The sequence below is a fragment of the Battus philenor genome, unplaced genomic scaffold, assembly GCF_028537555.1.
Source record: "Battus philenor isolate CCGP_79_NKW_IND1 unplaced genomic scaffold, ilBatPhil1.0.hap1 SCAF_14, whole genome shotgun sequence".
In the NCBI taxonomy this organism is placed as follows: Eukaryota; Metazoa; Arthropoda; class Insecta; order Lepidoptera; family Papilionidae; genus Battus; species Battus philenor.
In genome coordinates this window covers 10,000,021-10,007,727 of record NW_027181676.1, presented here as the reverse complement: position 1 = coordinate 10,007,727, position 7,707 = coordinate 10,000,021, and the positions used below count along the sequence as shown (strand labels likewise).

The 7,707-nt window shown below is 31.2% G+C and overlaps 1 protein-coding gene across 1 annotated transcript in view; it reads left to right on the top strand.

Annotated features, from left to right (window-relative positions):
- Positions 1 to 2,380: 2,380 nt before the first annotated feature.
- The window catches only part of ths (thisbe), a 103,489-nt gene continuing 98,162 nt past the window's right edge, over positions 2,381 to 7,707 (top strand). Inside the window, exon 1 of the mRNA XM_068777777.1 lies at positions 2,381 to 2,727. The gene's annotated coding sequence lies outside the window, so the exon portion shown is untranslated. The remainder of the gene's footprint in view (positions 2,728 to 7,707) is intronic.

The window sequence follows — 7,707 nt, the reverse complement described above, 5'->3', positions numbered from 1 at the left end:
CAAATCGATTTGTTTTGCATCGGCCACATGATGGATGGGCCGGCGCACGCCGCGATTCCGATACGCACCCTTCTATTCACAACCATCGGGGGATTTGGGGCGTGAAGGGTAAATGAATAAATTAATATACGGCCTTAGAATTCAGCGCGCTGCAGCTGTTGCCGTATTTGCATTAGCAATGCACTTTATTAATGTTGCAACTTTTGATCGAAAAGTACAAACAAACCTTTCAACAATTATCGCAGTCGACTTCTTTCTTCTATTTGATTCTATTTACTTCTGGTAAGAGGTACATTCTTACACAATATTCTTACGCAAAGGAGGAAAAAAATCGTAGTATCTTTTTGTTTATTTTTTTCTGTTTATTTATTTTAATCTTTTTACCCTTTGCGAAATGGCTTTTGATTCCTTAACATTAGTTAACATAGAGCGGAGTAGAAACAGCCAAAATAACAACAAAATGCATTAAATACTGTACATACCTGATAAACAACTCTATCTAATTACTAATAAACGTGTTTTAAAAGGAGCATATAATATATACAGAAAGTACACATACACTTAAAAATATACTATTGTATATAATGTATAATTTAGGTGAAGTTGTGTCGATCCCTCCGCTTATTAGTTTCGAATTTTCTTTTTAAACATATAACGATTAGCTGTCTCAAATTGTGAGAGTGATTGAATTGCAAAGATAAAGCGTTGAACAAAAAAGGAGATTGAACGAAATCAGATTTGTGACAACTACATAGTAACGATTGTGATTTTTCTCGTGGTTACAGTAATTGAAAATATGATGTAAATTAGTAAAGCGTTAAGGTACGCAAACCTGCTTAAAATTTTATAGAAAGTTTCATACTAGTAGTAGATTAATACAGAATAGCAACAGATAGACTAGTACAAAATGTGGCTCCACATTAAACATATTCAAACGTATTTTTAGTTATATAGTTTTGAGTTATTAATTTATTATATGTTGTCTCGAAGTAGAATTTACAAAACTCAACCGCGGTGATTATATTTATTCTTGTAATATTTTTAACACTGCAATGAAACTCAGCGTATTAATCTTACCATTATATTAATAATAACTTTTTAAATAAATTATCTTTTATCAATATTTTTTCGAATCAGTGTAAGATCCAGTTAGGAGTAAGTTGTAAATAATATAGTAAATGATCCTCATATCAGAGAATCTCGTAGTTAAAATTGCCGTCGTAGGCAAGGATATCGGATTTCACTTTATCGCTACGGACAGTAGCGTTGCAGAAGTTGACTTTACGAGTGAGATGTTCACTTCCATTTATAGTTTGTATTTACTGTTAATTTAATAAGATTCATTAAAATTTTAATAAAATACTGAACCAAAAATTATTTTTTTCGATGTTAATTTTATAAAATGGGGACGTTACTAACTTATATTCAAATGATTTCCTTGTTGCTGTGTCATAGTATTGCAGTTTTGTGGAAAATATTACGAACTAACTTACATTAAAAATAGACAAATATTAAATTAAATATTTTCTATCAACAAACAATACTATAAAAGTTAGTAACTCGGGTTAAATTAAATTTAGTTCCGACACAAATAACATTGTGTAAACAATAATAACAAAGTTCGTTGTAAACAGTTCCCTGCAAAGTTGTCGCAGTCGGAATATCCTGCCGTCTCTGCTCCTGCAGCTTCCTGCAAAACGCGCGACGTTTAAAGTTGCTATTGTTGGACTAACTGGGTTACCAGTGACATTACCGCTGATAATATTCATTCTGTTTTACTATGATTCACAGTTATATTTATATCTTCGAAGTGACATTCTCACTAATATTAATGACGAATAATTATGAAGTTAGTCTATTTAATTATTGATGGTTCTAAATTTAAACACGTTATTAGGTTATCCTTCATGCTGTGAATTACAATAACGTTGGTTCGTGCTATGTTTTTTCATATAAAACAAGTTTTTAAATTATTTTGTACATTGTATTTTACTCATAAATGTGTATATTAGTAAATTTGTGGTGTCACCTTAAGCAAAAAAAGAAATGTTCTTTTAGGTTTTTAAAAAATAGAAACAAATGTGTAGAAGAACTGGATAATGAATGCTTCACTTTATTTCCCTCGTTTAAGTTTGAATTTTATAATTATGAAAAACTAGTTACACGCCTTTTTATCACTTGTGTGTTCATTAGACGGCGCAAGGGAGATGTTTACTATACAACGAGAAAAACACGAATTATGTTAAAACTAGAGAATTAACTATATTCCTGGATGTGTCACTGGTTGGCCGAGCTGTAGGGCGACCGGTCGGGGCGAAAGTCGGCTTTGGCCACACAGTGCGACCGCCGCGGTACATACCACGCCACAGTCTCATCTAAGCCACAGCTATGCGCACATCTTCCCCATCATAGCCGAAAATTCCTCATACGAATTCCGGAGTCACGCGTGCCGACATTTCGGGAAAGTTGAATTTTTTAATTTCGAATTGCGAATATTCTGAACCTTTTCGAGTTCCGCGAATAATCATTGAAAAATAGTTGCAGATTTTGGCGGCAAACGGGTAAAGTGGTGTTTAGTGTTTGTTAAAGTGCGTTTTGCATACTTTTAAAGCTTTTAAGATTTTTTTATGTGTGCGGTGTAACAATAGATTATATTGATGTGAAGTGTTATATTTTTATTTTGTGCACATTTTGATTTTGGATTTTTTTTTGCTCCGGAAATTTTTGGTTGGTTTTTTTGTCATGCTATTTTTACTTTTATTATTACACTATTTTACCTATTTATGATATTTAAACTTTGTGCTTTACTTTTTGTTTTAGTTATTTACCTAAATCGTATTTAAATCTTGGGAAACTTACTGAAAAGTGATAAATTTTCGTGTTTATAGCTTTTTTCAGTTTGGCAAGATGTGTTATAAATATAAATGATTTATTCTATTTCGAATGTCTATAAGAAACACGGCGGGAGTATTTAGTGCTGAATATTAGTCTAGGAAGGACCCCATTAATTTTCCTACGACAAATGCAATCACTTTATATTAACGGGTTTCTGACGACTTGGAAAATATTCATAGAGAGCGGCTTGCGGCGGCCAATCGTGATTAATTTCTTCTATACGATAAAGGTATTACACTTTTTACCTGGCGAAAAAAGGTCCATGTGGGGTAAAAACACTACGCTACTTTGCTCTAACAAGTATAACGATATAGAACTAATACATATTAAAAATTTAAAGAAAATTCTTATTCAAATTTGATAAGACTTTTAATAATGATGTAAAATCTTTTCTTTAGCCCTGTTGAACTTTTTTTATTTCAGTATGAATATCTAAAGATGAAAAGAAATAAATTTTGTCTTAAGATGTTATTTGCGCGGGTTTCTATTCGTCGGTCTCATACATAAATATGAAGTGTTTGCTACGCGACATAGAAAGAAGGGTGTACATGAATATGTTTAAGCCAATTCAGTACACGTATAATATGTTAGATGTTCTCTGCATGACTTTAATTGTACTAGATCTTGCTTTAGAGTATAGAAAAATATCTACGGTGCATGGGATTGAAAATTTTAAGAAATGTAACATGCTTTTCTTGACTAATTAAATTATTCTTTACTATAACTTCAACAGGTTTTTATGTCTTCATTTACCTTCATTTTTATTTATCATACGAGTTTGCAATTCGGCTTATAATATTTGTACACCCGGGTCGAGATGAAAAGGGTGCGTGTCTAATGATGGGCACAATCACCCTTATTCCTTTTAAGGATTTACTATGGCAACAATATTAAAAATTTTTGAATAATTTAAAAGATGAACAATCTGAGGCTACAAATATACTGAGGTGTGCAAAGTCACAGATCGTTGTAGAAAATTCTAGATTCTATTTTCAATTGCTTTAAGGATGCGGGGTTATGCTTAAGCTCTCTATACGAAACTTCACAGATTTTCTGAATACAATTACAAGAATCATCATCATACATTTTTTTTTATTCTCACGCATATAAACCCCAGCATCGCATCGAGGACTGTAAGAATGCCTTCGGAATCTTAAGTCATTCTTATCGAATCTTATTTTATTATTAAAACGATTGCTGCACATATGTTTAATAAAGTTCATACAATTTTTTTATTACAGGGGGTCGAATTCTAGAACCTTGGCGTACTACTTAAGTTCACTTGGCCACTATGCCGGTTACGTACTTAAATGCGTTCAATTTACAAAACCAACTCTTTTATAATTATTTGCATTAATTATAAATTTTAACAGTAAAGGCTACCTCTTTTCTACGTAGAATTAGCGCGGTAGTTGTAGGAATCAATAACGCTAAAACGAAACCAATGTCCGCAGTGAATTGCCGCTATATTTAGTCTGCTCTAAAATATTTTCGTGAAAGCTTTCAAGCTTTAATTCGGCTAAGTGACATTGGCGCGAGAGCCTTCCGTTTCTAATTATTCCTTAAATGAATTTCGTCAACGGCGTCGCTAGGCCTTTTCCACTCATACGTGTAGGTATTGCGATGGCAGTCGCGAACTCTCTTTTATAATTCATAAACTGAGTATGTTTTTTGGTTATTACGTAATAAGTATTTCTCTTAAATTTTTACAACACTTTTAAATGTTTACTCTGCATATTACGGAAATGTAAATGTGAATAAATAGCTCACCTATCATAAAATCAACGGTTTCAGAGATAATAAATGATTTAATAGTAAGAAAAATCGTTTTTAAAATTCAGATTGCTATATATATTTAAATAAACTGAATGTATAGATCATTTGTCAGCGAATGAACTATACTATCTACCCCTCTTTAAAGCTTTTACCACTTATTTCCAATAAATTTGCATAAGCATGAAAAAAATTTTGGTGTATTTATCCAAAAGATCTATCTTTGTTTTTTTGTTATTAATTAAACTGTACATTTAAAAGAAGTAATATGATGATTAGTGTTATAAATATTTTTTGGTTATTGAAAATACTTTCTTAAACAGCGTATAATGTTTTATTGAATAATAATTGAGTTGAAGTATTTGTTAAAATAATTAGGTCTCGGTCGTGCTGGAAGCTGTTCAAAGAATTAATACAACAAATATTCAGTAATGTTTATTACTAGGCCAATGAGAAGTAATATTCCATTTCACAAGGTAATAAGCGCCGACGTAATGTTGCGCAGGATATTGTAATTGTATCGCCTTGCATATCTTGTCACTTTAAAGAATATAATGGAAACCTTAATTAATTTTTCAATTTTATGATCTCATCAGTATTTTTTTTTTAATTTATGATGACGGAACTATATAGATACAAAATGTGATATTGGTGTTAAATCGCTAATAATTTGTATATAATAATTCAAAATTACAATTTCAATTTTTTTGTTACTTTATTTAATAAATACGTTTTGTTTCCTGACTACTAAGATTAAATTTTATAATTGGAAAAAAAGTGTTATTAAATAATCCCGAATATCTGGTAAGGAACATTTATGCAACAAGTATATAAGAATTTGAAGATCGTTTTTGAACGTTTATTTAACAATAACTATTACTTTATTTCCCATAAAATCTTTGATTACCGAAATATTTTGACAGGGCGTCGTTTCTGCAATCAGGTATAAAGTTGTTTTCTAACACATGGCCGTTCTTATGAAATTTAATTCTAAGTATCAAGTCAGATTTAAGTAAAATTTATTGGTATTTAGCGCTTATCGCATCGTCGTGGGCCGTTCTTGCTTTTTCCTTCACAAAAACCGTAATATGATTTCACACTATTTATGATGACGATTAACGAGATAAAATCAAAACTTAGATGGGACTTCACAAATACAGTCGTTCCTAATAAAAATCCAATTCAATAAAAAACGTCTCCGTTCTCTTCGATACAGCTATCGATTTTGATAATAAAAAGTATGAAAGAGCCATTGACGCAAACCTTCCGTACAATGTTTAAAGAATTGTTCATTTTATTTATATTGTTACTTTTTAACTCAACAATATGTACTTTGTCAAAAGTGACAGCATCCGTTGGTTATCCTTTTACAATTTGTTGGTTAGATTCATGGTCCAAGCTAAGTTTATGGCTTCTTTTCTATTTATCCGAATCGCTGTGTATTTCTTAATGAACATTTTCCTGTTAAAAAATAACAACGCATAGAATACATATGAATTTATGATACCGAAGGACGTAGCCTAAAAATAAAATTATTATAAAAAGTACAAACAGAAGGTTATGTAAGCCGCAAGAAAATTGTTGTAACCGACGCAACGTTTTCATTTAATTTAATAACTTAGTTCTTCTATTTCTCTGACTGTCGTAGCGAGTTATTGGTAGCAGTTGGTTCGTATGTCTCAGTGTATTGACACTGTAGCGCATTTAAAATGAAGCAATAAACGTTTTATATTTGTATTTCAATTCATTACTAATAGACCATTAAGACATGTTTTAAACTTATGAGCGTAGACTTAGCATAGATACCTCGGTTTTGAGGAATTCCTACTATTTTTAATATATCTCTGCCTCTTCCCATTATAAGATTATTCTTATACCTGGTATGTCAATATCAAATCGTAGTACAAGTTTATCGAAAATAAAGATTTTTTTTAATTTTCTCTTAATTTTAGCCATAGGTAATAATGTATATATATAGGTACGTATGACAAAACTATGTATACATAATTTAAGAAATCAATTATTAATTAATTAAAGATTATGAAGCAAATTATTTGCTTATTATTTCCTAATTCGTATAACAATACATATTCGTTTCAATACAATAGTTTTATGCAAACATATATTTATATACAACAAAGAACTATTTAAAAAGTTGATTATTTAATATATTAATTATTATAAAATTTCAGAGTGATTCATTAGGAACAAGCGCAAAAGCTTTAAATGTTTTTCTTGATAATTACTTTGACATTTTTAAAGATTTTACGCATATCCAATCACTGTACATATAAGTCTGTATAATATAGCGTTACTTGTATGTAACGATTGATATAAATTCTAAAGTCCCACTTACACGCGCACAAACAGTTTTGTAAAATGGAATTTAAAATTGCTATCCATTCCAATATATTCCGCGGAATGGTGTTATTGACTCGCACGGGAAGTTCGCGAATAACAATCCACTAGTGCAGTTTCTAAACGGATACTACCCCAAACTGCATTTGTTAGTACTTAACTTTAAAACTCGTACGTAACCGTAATAAACATTCGCCAGCGTCGCAAATACTTTTAAGCTGCAGTTTCTGATTCGTAAAGTATATTTCCCACATTGCATTCAGCTTTATTGTTCTTTCTTTGTTTATCTCTCAGCGATACTAGGTATAGCATTATACTTTTTTGACTTGTACTTCGTTTGACTTATGGCATGTTATTTTTAGATTAAACTTTACATGCAGCGAATCCCGTTAGCGAGGTATTTGCTTTATCTTACGGTTCGCAAAAAAAAATAATGCTTGTGTACCCTATATACGTATACATTTGGCTCGTTCTGAGGGTGGCAAGTAAGTCATTGATACGTTTTTGAGTAAAAGGGTCCGTTTACGTGATGGATTTCCGGTTTCCTTTTTTGACCACACGAAGTATAAAAGCGTTAGGGTTATTTGACCGTGGTGGGTCTTTTTGGTGGAACCTCTATGTAGGTATCGACGGATGAACTTTACTCTCGATCAGTTTTGATAAATAAGAGTTGTTTATTGT